Here is a 13,991-nt window from a genome sequence, read left to right as displayed (position 1 = left end):
ACACACTGCTTCACAGAAACTTGAAATAGGCTTTTTTAAAAAGAACCAGAGCAAAGAGAACTATAACCGGGGTCAGCTCTTGTCATGAACCTTATGAATTGTTTAGAGGTATATTAAAAGGTAACATCAATTCGTATATTAGCTTTCAGATGTTCCTATTTCCAGTTTGTAGTTCCAGATCATTCCCAGTGCTTTATTTCCTTGGCTTAAAATTTAATGTATTATAACTTTCCTTAGACAAGCTATCTCTCACTCTCACATGTTCTGAAAAACAGTTGTGTGCCTTCCTTATCCCTTTGGAAGAGTTTCTCACAGGACCATTATATATTTAGTTTGGTAAATTCCAGATTGAAAACACAGCTCAGCTATGATACAAAACTATTACTAATTATTTATCATTGAGGATCTCCCTTACACTAGATTCTGGGAATGATAGACTCTTGCCACAGCTTTCAGGAACACAGGAGATTGAGAAAGGTTGCTTGGTGTATGCGGGATCACTGGCCGCCTTCCCACACAAGCACTGGACCTCTGTAAAACTGGATTGAGGGAATGCAACAACAAAATACTAAAGAATAAAAGAAGCCGATAAAGTCACAACGTAGCTTTGGTTGTGTGGAGACTTCATTACCTTTGATCCTCGGAGATTTTTCTATTTTCCCTTTTTTCCCCGTATTTATATTCACATGGTTCCTATGGATACGAGATGGCCAAATTGTAACTGAGTTCATATACTTTATTCTGATGAGAAAGCCACCACACTCTTCAGAATACTTATCATCAATTAGGGAAAGAGAGAGAGATAGCAGAGAAGACTGGGGTATAAGGGTTAAGGAGAAAAGTCCCAAAGGAAAGATACCGATTTCTTGCTCTCAGGATTCTGAAAAGAAGAGAACAACTCCTTTTGGGGTGTAAAGGGTTTGACATTTCGAATGGGATGGAGAAAGCTTTCTTAGGAGAGGTAGTAGAAGATAAACCATTCTAAGAGGAGGAAATCAGAAGAAAAAAAGCTTGCCGAAGGAAAATCAATGATATGAATTTTGGAAAGAACAATAAGGAGAAGACACAGCTTTGACAACAGAGAAAGATTTGACTCCCAATTCTACTGTTACGTTGAGACTTTGGACTTGTTTTTTTTATCTTGAGGCTTTATTTGTAGATGAGATGTAATGCCATCTTTCCTATAGAGTTGTGTGGTTAAACAGGATAGTATTTGATACTACCCAGTTCATAGTAAATGCTCAACAAACTGTAGAAATCCATTAAGGGATTTTTATGGAAGCAAGGATATAATTTTAGCTATCTTTTTATCTTTTTAAGCACAAATTCTTTCTTGAAATAAAAAGGGAGCAGAAGACATTCTCCTCAGTGTTAAACTTCATAGAAAAATATTTAATTTAGGGATTCATATAGCTATGGTTGATCCCACATGCAGTAATGACTAATCGCCTATTATGCCCAAAGACTTTAAGGACCGAATCTTCACTGATACTACTAACACAGTAAAATTGAATTATGTAATTATATCATAACCAGTGCTTACTGGTAAGGTACATGGTAAGAAAGGACAAGGTAAAAACTGTGTATTTAATCAGTTAAGTAATAAGTGAGGAATTGAGATAGTCCTTTCATGAAGTAGTCATGAAATCAAATTGAAGAATCATAATTCATCTTTGAGATTATTTAATCTAATGTCCTCAGTTTCCTCTTTGGAAAATGAGAGGGTTAGATTAAATAATCCCAAAGATGAATTATGATCTTCCAATGAAGAAACTGAAGAGCATGTAGAATAAGACAGTGCTGTCTAAATGTCACTCTAAAGAACAGTGACAACACTTGACAAATTTGTACTGGTCCATGCAAAATAAAAAATGTTTTAATGGTGTGAGCTTCTATGAAGCTAAATTTATTTATTTAAATTTTTCATTTTTTTTTCTTAAAGTGTTCACATTAAATGAAATCATAGTGAGGTAAATAATAGAATTTTTACTATCCTTATTGAGCAACATATAAGATAATTATTTTTTTACACTTTATTCCTTTTTAAAATTATTTAATAGTGCATGAAATCAAACAGCTAGGAACCACAGAGTTAAGCAAATGGGGAAAGAATTTTCTAGACTAATTAGGGGCTAAGCTAGAGTAATAATAACACAGGCTACCCAGCTCTTGATTCAATGGTCTCTCCAATATATCTCAATGTAATTTCTTTTAAGAATCTCATTTATACGACCTAGGGAAATAAGTCTGATCTTCTTGTTTTCTCCCCTAATCACTTTTCAGGCATGCTCTTTCTTAACAAAATTTTTTCAAGTTAGGGAGAATAAAAGAAAACTAACTTAAAAACTTTAAATGCATCGATATGCCTACCTGATAGCTATTCTTAGAATGTTTTGTAGCATGAGCAGTGAATGTGATAAAAACAACAACAAAAAATGGATATCTCTGTATTTTATTGATTCCCTTACCTCTATACAACCTAAGTTATGAGCTATGGACTTTTTTGGACAAGTATGTGTTTCTTGGACATGGATTATGACTTTATAGATACATATTATCACTTCACAAAAACCATTTCTAGCATATATATGATGAATAATGAATATGTTTGGTCCAAAATTGAGTTTCGCAGTTAACTGTTTAAAATATGGAACATATTTTTATGAAGAAATGATGTTGTGACTGTTTAGTTCTCAGATTTTCTTACCAAAAGCCATTTTGACCCATAGTGTAGCTGGATCTTAACAGCCTAGGTTCTGACCCTGGGCAAAAGAGGCTTGTTCACAAGAGAAAATATGGTAAAAAATGTATTTATCCAGCCTCAGAAGTCAAGAAAGGAAAACATGCAATTTCTAAACTTTTAAGTTCCAAACATTTACTACATATATCATACTGCCTATGAAACATATTGTTAACCATTTTTTTTTTCTTTTGGTAAGATCATGGAGCTCCTTATGGAATGTGGTCATCAGGCTGAGGTATGGATTGGAAAATCTCCTTTGTGCAGGAGTGAGTCAGTATGCCCCTTATGAAAGACAGGAGATGCAATCTTTACTTCACACTCAAGAGTTGTGCTTCAGGTTAACAGAACTCACAGGATGATGGTAGGCCCTCTAGGAGTTTTCTTGGATTCCTCAGTTTTTCCTCTTATGCTTTCCATTGGCTCAGGGTCACAGTCAATGACTCTACTGCCATCATTCTAAGGGGATAAAAGTATACCTCTCCTCCATCAAAATATAACAAACCCACCCTCATGCCTTCTGATTTTCCCCCCTCTGGCAGTCCACAGGTCCCTTATTCTTCAAGGTAAATTGTCAGTCATTTCTGCGGGGCTGGGTGATCAGACCCACAATGGAGAGGAAAGGAGACATTATAACTGATGCCACAGGAATAAAAAGGCTTATAACAGACTACTGTGAACAATTACATGCCACCAAATTGGAAACCTAGAAGAAATGGATAAATGACTAGAAACATACAATCTACTAAGATTGAATCATGAAGAAATAGAAAACCTGACTGCTACATTTCTCCTATACCTCCCAACGCTCACAGAGTGCCCTCTGCCTTCCTACTTTCGAGTGACATTATAAATGTACAGTCAATTGCCTCAACCTCAGCGGGTTCCTGATACTAGGAAAATGCTTTGTTTCAATCCGTGTGAAAATTGATCATGAAGTAACCTAGGAATATTTTTTGAAATTGAAGAAACAGTTCATCTATGGCATAAAGGGATATGAAAAAAAATCTATGACTTTTGGCAGAAAATTAAAAGTCATCAAATGTTAGGTACCCCTTCAAAATTTACATAAAGCAACAGGCACCCAGTATGAACACCAAACCCACTTTTGTTTTGAGGTTTTTAAGATGTATTTTTATTTTCCCGGTGTGAGGTTGAAACAGCTACAACACTTTGTTGACAAGAATGGTTTTAGGTACACAGATGAAATCTGCCTACATGAGAAACACTTTCACGATCATACTTATGGAAGAATTGAGGAGAGTAGACCCAATCTTCCTATTTGTAACAAATTACCAAGTTTGCCATTTGGGTCAGGTTTATGCTCCTGTTCTACAAATCCCAGGTCACCAGAGAGTAACTCAGTTGAGCAGTTGTAGTCAAAATACTGGTTTGCATACCAGTTGCATGAGTACCTTGTGTTAGAATTGTCATGAGAGGACTTAGAAGCAACTTTGATCATCTTGCTTACAAATATCAGAGGTCTGCTGTATATGGAGACAGTGCAGAGTTGCCTCTCCAGAACCTGAAAATGAGGAAAACAGGCTGCTTTCTGAGAATGAGATGGGGCCAAAGCCTAATGGCAACAGAAATATGCAAAGTCTACCCTCACGCATAAGGTTTGACATCAAGAAGGAGAAGAGATCTGCAGTGAGAACACAGAAAATCAAGAATCAGATCAACAAATATTGATATGGTCTAGACACATCTTTTCTGGGGAGAGTGGCCTGCCTGTCTGATGTTCATTTCACTCCCGTAAAAAGAGAACAGTGTTTTTCGAAATATAGCGTGCATCAAAGTCATGCGGAGGGGTTGTTAAAACACAGAGTGTCGGGGGGCGCCTGAGTGGCACAGCAGTTGGGCGTCTGCCTTCGGCTCAGGGCGTGATCCCGGCGTTGTGGGATCGGGCCCCACATCAGGCTTTTCCGCTGTGGGCCTGCTTCTTCCTCTCCCACTCTCCCTGCTTGTGTTCCCTCTCTCGCTGGCTGTCTCTGTCTCTGTCGAATAAATAAATAGAATCTTAAAAAAAAAAAAAACACAGAGTGTTGGGCCCCACGGCCAGAGTTCCTGATTCAGCAGGTCTGCAGTCAAGCTTAAGAATTTATTTTTCAACCGTTTCCCAGCCCTTGGTCCCAGAACCACACTTTAAAAACCATTGCATTAACCTGGCAGAACTTGCTGCCGTTAAACATTTAAATAATATATATATGTGTGTGTGTGTGTGTGTATATATATATATATATCCTTCAAATCATTTATTCCTTGTTCTCCAAAAACAAGGAATATGTCTTGAAGAATATATCTGAAGGAATGAAATATGCTAAACAGGTCAATATAAGTCTTCACTCGTCATTTATGGTTAGCACTGTATATTGATGATTTGTTTTTCTGGATTTCTACACCAATCTCTTCTGAGCAGGGGCATATTTAAGTTTTATTTTGCCTTGATTTATACAATTTGTTGGGGAAGATTATTTAAGGAAAAGAATATAAAGGTTTGAATAAAATCTTTAGCATGAAGCTATTTTTAAAGATTTTTTACTTATTTATTTGAGAGCAAGAGACAGAGATATTGAGAGAGAGCACGATCAGGGAGGAGAGGGAGAAGCAGGCTCCCCACTGAGCAGGAAGCCCCACACAGGGCTCAATTTCAGGACCCTGGGATCATTGACCAGAGCCAAAAGCTAACGCTTAACCAACTGAGCCACCCAGGCACCCCTTTAGTATGAAGGTATTTATCTAGAAAATAAAAATTATAAATTGTAAACAGCTTATCACTTACAACTGGAAAACAGCTCACAAGTACTACAAACATCACAACATTCAGAAAATGAATGGTCTAACTTCTGCTTCTGTACACCTCAAACCTCTCTCTTTTCCACTAGCCACATACTACTGTGCTGGGCACCACAGCATACATTCACATGGAGAGATGACCTCCAGTCTTGTGCTTTCGAAATGACAGTGTATGAGTCCGTGCATGTGGTGGTTAGAACATCACTAGAGGTCATTTCTACTTGAATGGCCACCTAGAACAATATAGAAGGGACTGTGAGCCACTAAATGGAATCCATTCTATTTAAATTAAATGTATCCCCAACTCAGCTTTTCCTTCACAGGATCTCCCAAATATCTGAACCATCCAACGCCACTGGAGTAGTTTCAATGAAAGAGACAGTAGTCTTACTCAATTGCAAGGACAATAGCTTCTTTTTGTCAATTTTACCAACATGTATGAGCATGGGAACACATTATTAGACTCACTCCCATTGACTTAGAAGGGTCTGTGTTACTTAGGGACCCTGAAGCTTAAGCTTGTTTAGACTCACAGCAAATCTATGGGGAGAAGGACAGGGGAAAAAAAGGTCAGAATCTGACCAGATCTAGAATCCCAAGGGTTTCCAGTGGCAGAGTTTAAAAGCTGAGGGTTAGAGATTAACCAGCATGGATTCAACAAGATAAAAGCCATGTTTGCAGCCCATAGGTAACACAACCAGCATCACCAAGCACCACAGACCTCAGAGCTGTAGAAATTCCACCGGCGTTTGACATTTGGAACCCACACATGTTCTGTTTTTTCCCTTGTCTCCTATACCTGTCTGCCTTCTCTACAGGTGCATGAGGAAGTGACTGGAAGGAGCATGAAGTTACCCAGAACATGAAAGGTAGCTTCTGAAAGTGACCTCCACAGAGATAAGAAAGTCAGAAGAAAGGCAAGCATTGTCATGAACTACCTGGGTCTGGATTTCTGCTCTTGGCTGCCTGTGAGAACTTAGCCATGTGATCAAGCCCTCTGGGACCGAGTTTACTCAACCGTAAAGTAGGAGTACTAACAGTACCTCCCTCATGGGGTTGGCCTAAGGACTAAATGAGCTAATAGATGTAAAGCATGAAGAAGAATGCCTGGCACACAGTAACCACTCAATAAAAGTTCGCTGTTATTATTTGGAAAGTAAAAGGCATTTTCAAATGTGATTTCCAAAGCAGTAGCAGAGATTTTTGGATTCACTTCCACACTTCTTTTTTAATACTAAAATTAGCAGCGTTCCCAGTCCAGTTCCCGGGTAACTGCTGTTGCTATTCTAGGCCATCTGTGATGTTCAGTAGCACCAAACTGGGCATTTTCAATCCCAGGCTAGACCGCATCTCAACTCCGAGTGATCTGTTGTCTGTTTATTTGCAGCATTGGTCACAATTTGGTCTTTTTTGTATAAATTGTCTACATTAGCTCTTAAAACTCCGCAGCCGTCTACTGGGGCGCCAGCATTTGGATGGGTGTTATAACACCACATTTTCTCTTCATTATAAGTCCTAAAAATAGGGTGCAACTGAGTAACGTTTTCAGCCTTCACAGCAAGATTTGGTTTGTCAGGAAATGGTGTGGGAGTAGTTCTCATATGCACTGAAGGTGCAAAGTGCAAAACAAAAATAACTCAACAAGAGCTTAACAGCCCTGCTTTATGTACGTTATTTACAAAGGCCGCAATCTGGAGTTCCAGGCAGAGCCTTAGGGAGCTCGGGAGACCCTTCTGGAACATGAAAAAATGCCAATATGGATTACACAAAAGGGAGCATGGGATGAAGAAAGACAAGGTTTAATCTGTTACTCCTGCCCTCTTCATCAGCTCTCGAGTCTGCTCAGGCTTCAGGAGGACTCCGAATTTTGTCAAACTTGGAAGGAATTCTTCAATTCCATCATGCATAAAAACATATGGAGAAACTTCTAAACCCTCACTGCTTTCATTTTTATGTGTAAAATTTCCCCCAACCTCTCTAGTGGGTGACTACTTTTCTTTCAGCTGTCTTATTTTCCTGTATGAAACAAGACATGTTGCATTAGTGAATCTTAATTGCCTTTTCACTTTCTGTGGCTTCATAATGTTTGGTAGCAAATATTTTGCAAACATTGAGACACTTCGGAATTATTATTCCAACCCTTCAGTGGAAATTCTAAATATTGTCAGAAGGCATGATAAAAATAGTCATCTTCATTAGTATCACTACAATAAAGAAAAAAAAAGCCACAATGTTTGGTGCATTCTCTAGTCCAGATCTAATAAATGTCACATTCTCGATTACACTAAAAAATCTCAGAGGAACATAAGCCAATCTTTTTGCTGCATTTTTTAAAAATTAAAGACATTATTTTGCTGCCTAGCTTGCTGTTAGTCTTTACCAACTTAGATGAAAATTCTTGCATATCTTAATGCATTGGGGATGACTTCTTTATTTTCATGCCAATGAAATATTGTCACAAACACCTTGTTCGGACAAAAGAAGCTTTAGAATAGCTTTGCTTTATCACAGCTTGCAATGTACTTTTGGAGTTAATAGACTCATACAAATGAAATAACCAAAGAGATTTCCCCTTTTGCGTTTTTTTTTTTTTTTAGTTACTTTCCCATCAAAAGTTTTTCAGTTTTACAGTATGGAAAACTTTCTCTTTTACTTAAAAATTAGAGAGAGAAAAACTATACTATTTTATGTGAAGAGCAAAGAAAATGATGGATTAAAGCAGATGTAGAGTGTTTGCAGTTATATAAGACTATTAGGGACCCTGTTTGTTCTGGTTTTTGTAATTTGTCCACGTCCTACTTTATATAACTCAATCTATTATGAGCCAAACATGAAATAAGGGAATACAGTATTCCATATTTCACTTTGCCAGCAAATTAAAAAAAAAAAGTGTAGAACAAACACAATAGTCATCATGGTTCTTGAATAGAGAACGAAGCATTTTTCAAATCCCAGGGACCTGTAAGAAACAGAAGGTTAAGGAGATTTTTTTTTTAAACAATGAGCAGATGTGTTTGTTACTGTTGATGGACAAGCTTATCCATTTACTTCAATTAATAACAAGAGTGAGCACATCAATACGTAAGCTTGTCCTGATGCCTTGATTTTTTTCCAATTTGACAGGTAATAGTGGGGCTGGGAAAATGTCACAACAATTTAGTCCTGCCTCACTGGCTTTAACTAGTTTGATGACAATGGGAATGCATCTTGCTAAGATTCCTTATAATTCACAATAACAGTACATTTGTTGACTCTTACAGAGGGTTTAGAATCTGTGACAAATAATAGTTTAGAATCGAGTGCTTTCATGGGTTATTCATTTGGGCACTAAGTAAAATCAAGTTCAAATATTTATGGACAGTATGAAAATGTGGAAACTTTCTTTAGGAACCTGTCTTTTCACATTGAGTCATAAATGAAACCAACTACGTTTGACCAAAAAAAGGCCATTTCTTCATATGGCCAAACTACTACCCCCTTCCCATGTTCTAAAAGATCTTTTCTACAATCTAGCATATTTTGTCAGAGAAACACTAGTGATTTTAAACAAACCATGATCTCACGAATTTTAGCATATGAGAGCAAATAAGGCCTCTAGCAAACTTGACAATGGATATCAAAACGTAATAATATCAGTAAATCGCTTCAGTGCTCACTGACCCACTAAATAAATGCTGTCCTTTTAACAGTGAAGCTTGGATGATTAATACCTGCACAGGAAGGAAGGGCAAAATTAGCAATTTCTGTTGTGGAGATAAAATAAAAGCCTATTTGTACTATTCCAGTGGCAATGGAGTTCATATAGACAGCAGCCTCACATGCTCCCTAGAGGTGTGACATATCTCAGAGAATGCTTAGGATATGTGGACAAATCACAGATTCTTCAGGACAAGAACAGCATTATGTTCATCTCTGTGCCTCCACAGGGTCTAACCCAACACTTCTCACACATAAGGATCTCAACGAATGTGTTCTAGCAAGCAACATTCTTCTAGACCATTCCCTATATACAGTGCAATGAACCAAGTGTCTTAAAAATAGATGCATAAAACTGAAGGTTTGTAGGAGACTTTGAGGATGGCCTTATGCAGTTCTCAAAATGTGTCTTCTCATCACTGTCCACTCCCCCACTTTATTCTGTATGTTATCACTTCTAGGAGGCCCTCCCTGACAACTTGAACACCTCAAAGATGAATGGCAGGACAAAATGGAGTAAAATCAGGTATTCTTGGTTGACTTATATCCCCTCAAAACTCATGTTGATATCCGAATCCCTAGTACTTTAGAATGTGACCTTACTTGGAGACAGAGTCTTTACAGAGTTAAACAAGTTCAAATGAAGTCATTGGAGTAGGTCCTAGTCCTATAGGACCAGTGTCCTTGTAAGAAAGGGAAAATGTAGACACAGGCAAGTCCAGAGGGAAGATAAAGTGAAAACCCAAAGAGAAGATGGGTGTCTCTAAGCCAAGGAGAGAGGCCTGGAACAGCTTTTTCTGTCACAGCCCTCAGAAGAAATCTACCCCATTCATGCCTTGATCCAAGACTTTTCGTTCTCCAAAACCCTGGCACAATACATTTCTGTTGTTCAAACTATCTCGTCTGTGGTACTTTGTTATAGCCGTCTCTGCAAACCAAGACAAGTAAGTCTTTTGCCCATTATTAAGAAAATCTAGGCAGAAAGTAGTTTGTAATGGCCTCGTGGCATTGTTGGGGAAGATAGATAATATAAGGACTCATATATGACCTCTACAGAATATCATAAAATACAGGAGCTAACATTATTCCCTCCTATAGAAAAACATTATCTTCATGCTATTACTATCCTGCACTAACTCAGTGTTCGAATGCTTTGTGTAATATGAAAATGGATCTTCAAGTAGGATGGGAAATTACATTTGCTATAATCAATCAGCCTGCTTTGAAAAATAGATTATTAAAAATGCCTTCATTTGATTACCTGGGTGAAAATATAAATGGAAAATAACAATTCTAAATGCAGTGTAAGTATTGATAATGTGATGACTAGAGGAACTGTATTCAGTCCTAACATTAATAAATTTTTAAGTTTTATTAATGCCTACAATAATATGGGCTTTTATATTAACCATAATTTACGTAGGCTTATCAACACAATGACGATGGGGCAAACTCCAGGGGCTGCTATTTTCTGAAATGAAAATAGAGACAAAGAAACAAAGAGGTATGTTTACTGAGATAGCATATGAGGTGGGGTGGGGAAAACAAAGTACACAAAAAAGCTTATTTTAAAATTAGTCATTTAAAGAAATTGAGATAATACACTTGAGAAGGCAAGATTGGTCTTTGATCAGGTATATAATTTTGTTTTTCAAGGTTTTCACTTGATTCCAGCCTTAGCGAGTTTAAAAATTTTTTTTTCCAGACAAAACCTTGCTCCCATTCTGTGGAAAAAACATAAGAGTAAGAAAATAGAGAGAGCTGTATCACGGACACAATAGAATTCTTGGCTTTAAAATAGCTCATACAAACCTACAATAATAAACCAAAAGAATCACTACTATCAAGATCACATTTCACTAAAGGAAAAATCCCTGAAATGTGAGCCTGGGTCTACACTGCCAAATAAGGACCCAATATGCCAATATGTGCTTTTTGATCATTCATTGCAGCTGTTTTGTTATGCCAGATAAGCCATCACTCAGCAAACATGAAATAAAAAAATTGAAGATCACTAAGAAAGATCTCTGTGAGGAATTATAAAAACTAGAGATTCAAATGTAAAAATATTTAAAGCATTCATTCAATGAAAAAGTAAAAATAATAAAACACTATGTTCTTTAGCTTTCTGCCTCCAAAAACACATTCTTACTAATTCAGCAAATAATTATTGACCATTAAATTATTTTAGGATATCTTTGATCATATGTTGTGCTTACCTATGTAAGTCAGTATACTACATAAACTCTTATTTAATCTGAAATGGATCCAAATTCTTATTTTCATTTCCTTACAAAATTACACTTTTCCTTAAAGATATGGACTACTTCAAACCACTTTCGTATATTTCAGAAGTCAATCTACATCAATTTTGAATAAATAAATAATGAGCAATTCCAATTTCTCATAATTTAATTCTACACAAGAGATAAAGGAATGCGAAAACATAATTTGGAGAAAATATGTGGTCTGCTGTCATTAACAGCTTCTTTAAAACTTTCCCAAGTCTGCCCCCAAGTCATTTTTCTTGCCTAACTCTTTATGTCAGTAAAAAAGATAATACCATGTTGCAATGATTATAGGTGAAACTCACAGCAGTTGCGGTCATTGAATAGATAGTGACTTAGAAAACAGCTTAACCAGCTGCCATCAATGTTTATTTTCTCCTCTTCCTTTTGTCACACCCATCCCTCCACAAAACCTCAGCATTGGATCGATCTAAACATTGTCATTTTTTCACTCCTGTGCTGGACTGACAGAGATATACCACATGGCAATGTAGACAGAGGTCTCTGACTTCAGTCTCCATACTACTAAGAAATCTTTCTACAAGTCCTTTACCAGCCACCTCTCCTCTGCTCTATAATTTTTTAAACTTATACTTCTCTTCACAAAACTATCCTTTTCTTAGTCCCTCACTTTCAGAAGATGATCTTCCTTCTCAAAGGATCTACCACCTTCCCCAAAAAGCCCTCATAGAAATGGTAACTGAGCTCAGCAACGTTGTTGGATACAAAATCAATACACAAAAATCAAATGCATTTCTGTATTCTAACAATGAGCACGTGCAAACCAAAATTTAAAAATCAATACCATTCCAATCATTCCAAAGAAAATGAAATACTTAGTTATACAGCTAACAAAACATGTGTAGGATATGCATGTTGAAAATTACAAATACAAGAGCAAAAAATCAAAAACCTATACCAACATATGGATGTACTATGGTCAGGATTATAAAATTCAGTAGTAGAGATGTTAATTCTCTCCAAATTTACCCATAGGTTTAATTCAATTTTCTTTAAAATCTCAGCAACGTTTTTGGTAGGTATAGGCAAGTTTATTTTTAAATGTATATGGAAAAATATAGACCCTAGAATAGACAAAACAATCTTAGAAACAAAAGGGAGAATCATTTTGGCCAATATTAAGATTCAGTGTGTAGCAACAACAGTCAGAACAGTTTAATATTGGTGTAGGAATAGACACATAGACATGCTTACAAAAATTAACTCTGAAGGCATCAAGGACTTACATGTAAAATGTAAAACTATAAAATATTTTTTAAAAATACAAAATCTTTGTGATCTTGTCTAAGCAAAGAGTTCTTAACGTCATACCGAAAGCATGATTCATAAAAGAAATATTTCACATGTTAGACTTCATCAAAATTGAAAACTTTTAGTTTTAAAAATACCCTCATGAAAGGATAAAAAAAAAAAAAACAAGCTGCAGACTGGGACAAAGTAATTGCAGACCATATATCCCACAAACAACTTCCAAAGCTCAATAGTAAAAATAATAATGATAAAACAATTACAAAATGAGCAAAAGTCATGAACAGACATTTACTAAAGATGATACACAGATGTCAAATAAACACATAAAAAATTGATTCACTTCATTTACCACTAGGTAAATGCAAATTAAGACTGCAGTATATCATTACATACATATCTGAATGGTTTAAATAATAAACAGTGACAACACCAAATGCTGGCAAGGATGCAGGGAAACTGGATCACTCATATATTACTGGTGCAAATATAAATTGGTATAGCCAATCTGGAAAACATTTAGTGGTTTCTTATAAAACTAAATATGCAACTATCCTACCACCCAGCAATTTCATTCTGGGGCACTTAACCCAGAAAAAAATGAAAAATTAGATTCACATAAAAACCTTCACATAAATGTTTATAACAGCTTAATTTGTAACAGCCATATAATGAAAAACATTCAGACGTCCTTCCATGGATGGATGAATGGTTATACAAACTGGTACAGTCAGACAAAGGACTACTAATCAGCAATGAAAAACAATGAATTATTTACATATATATATACCTAACAACTTTGGTGCATCTCCAGAGAGTTATGCTGAGTGAAGAAAAGCCAATCCCGAAAGATCACAAACTGTATGATACTGTTGATATTGCATTTTTGACATGATGAAATTATAAAAAGTGGATAACAGGCTAGGAGTTGTCAGGGGTGGCAGTGTGGACCCTGGGTGTGCCTATTAAAGGGCAATATGAGCCATGCTTATGATGGAATTTCTAGATCTTGACAACATAAAAATCCTGGTTGTAATAGTCTACTATAGGTCTGCAAGAAGTTTCAATTGGGGGAAGAGGGTAAAGAGTACACAGGGTATCTCTGTTCTTTTCTTATAATTGCATGTGAATGTACAATTTTCTCAAATTAAAAGTTTAGTTAAAAATTAATGATTGCAAAATAAATCTCCATTGATCTCATA

Source organism: Ursus americanus, chromosome 9, assembly GCF_024610735.1.
Source record: "Ursus americanus isolate L20-20 chromosome 9, mUrsAme1.1.p, whole genome shotgun sequence".
In the NCBI taxonomy this organism is placed as follows: domain Eukaryota; kingdom Metazoa; phylum Chordata; class Mammalia; order Carnivora; family Ursidae; genus Ursus; species Ursus americanus.
Note: the sequence above shows the minus strand (reverse complement) of the source record.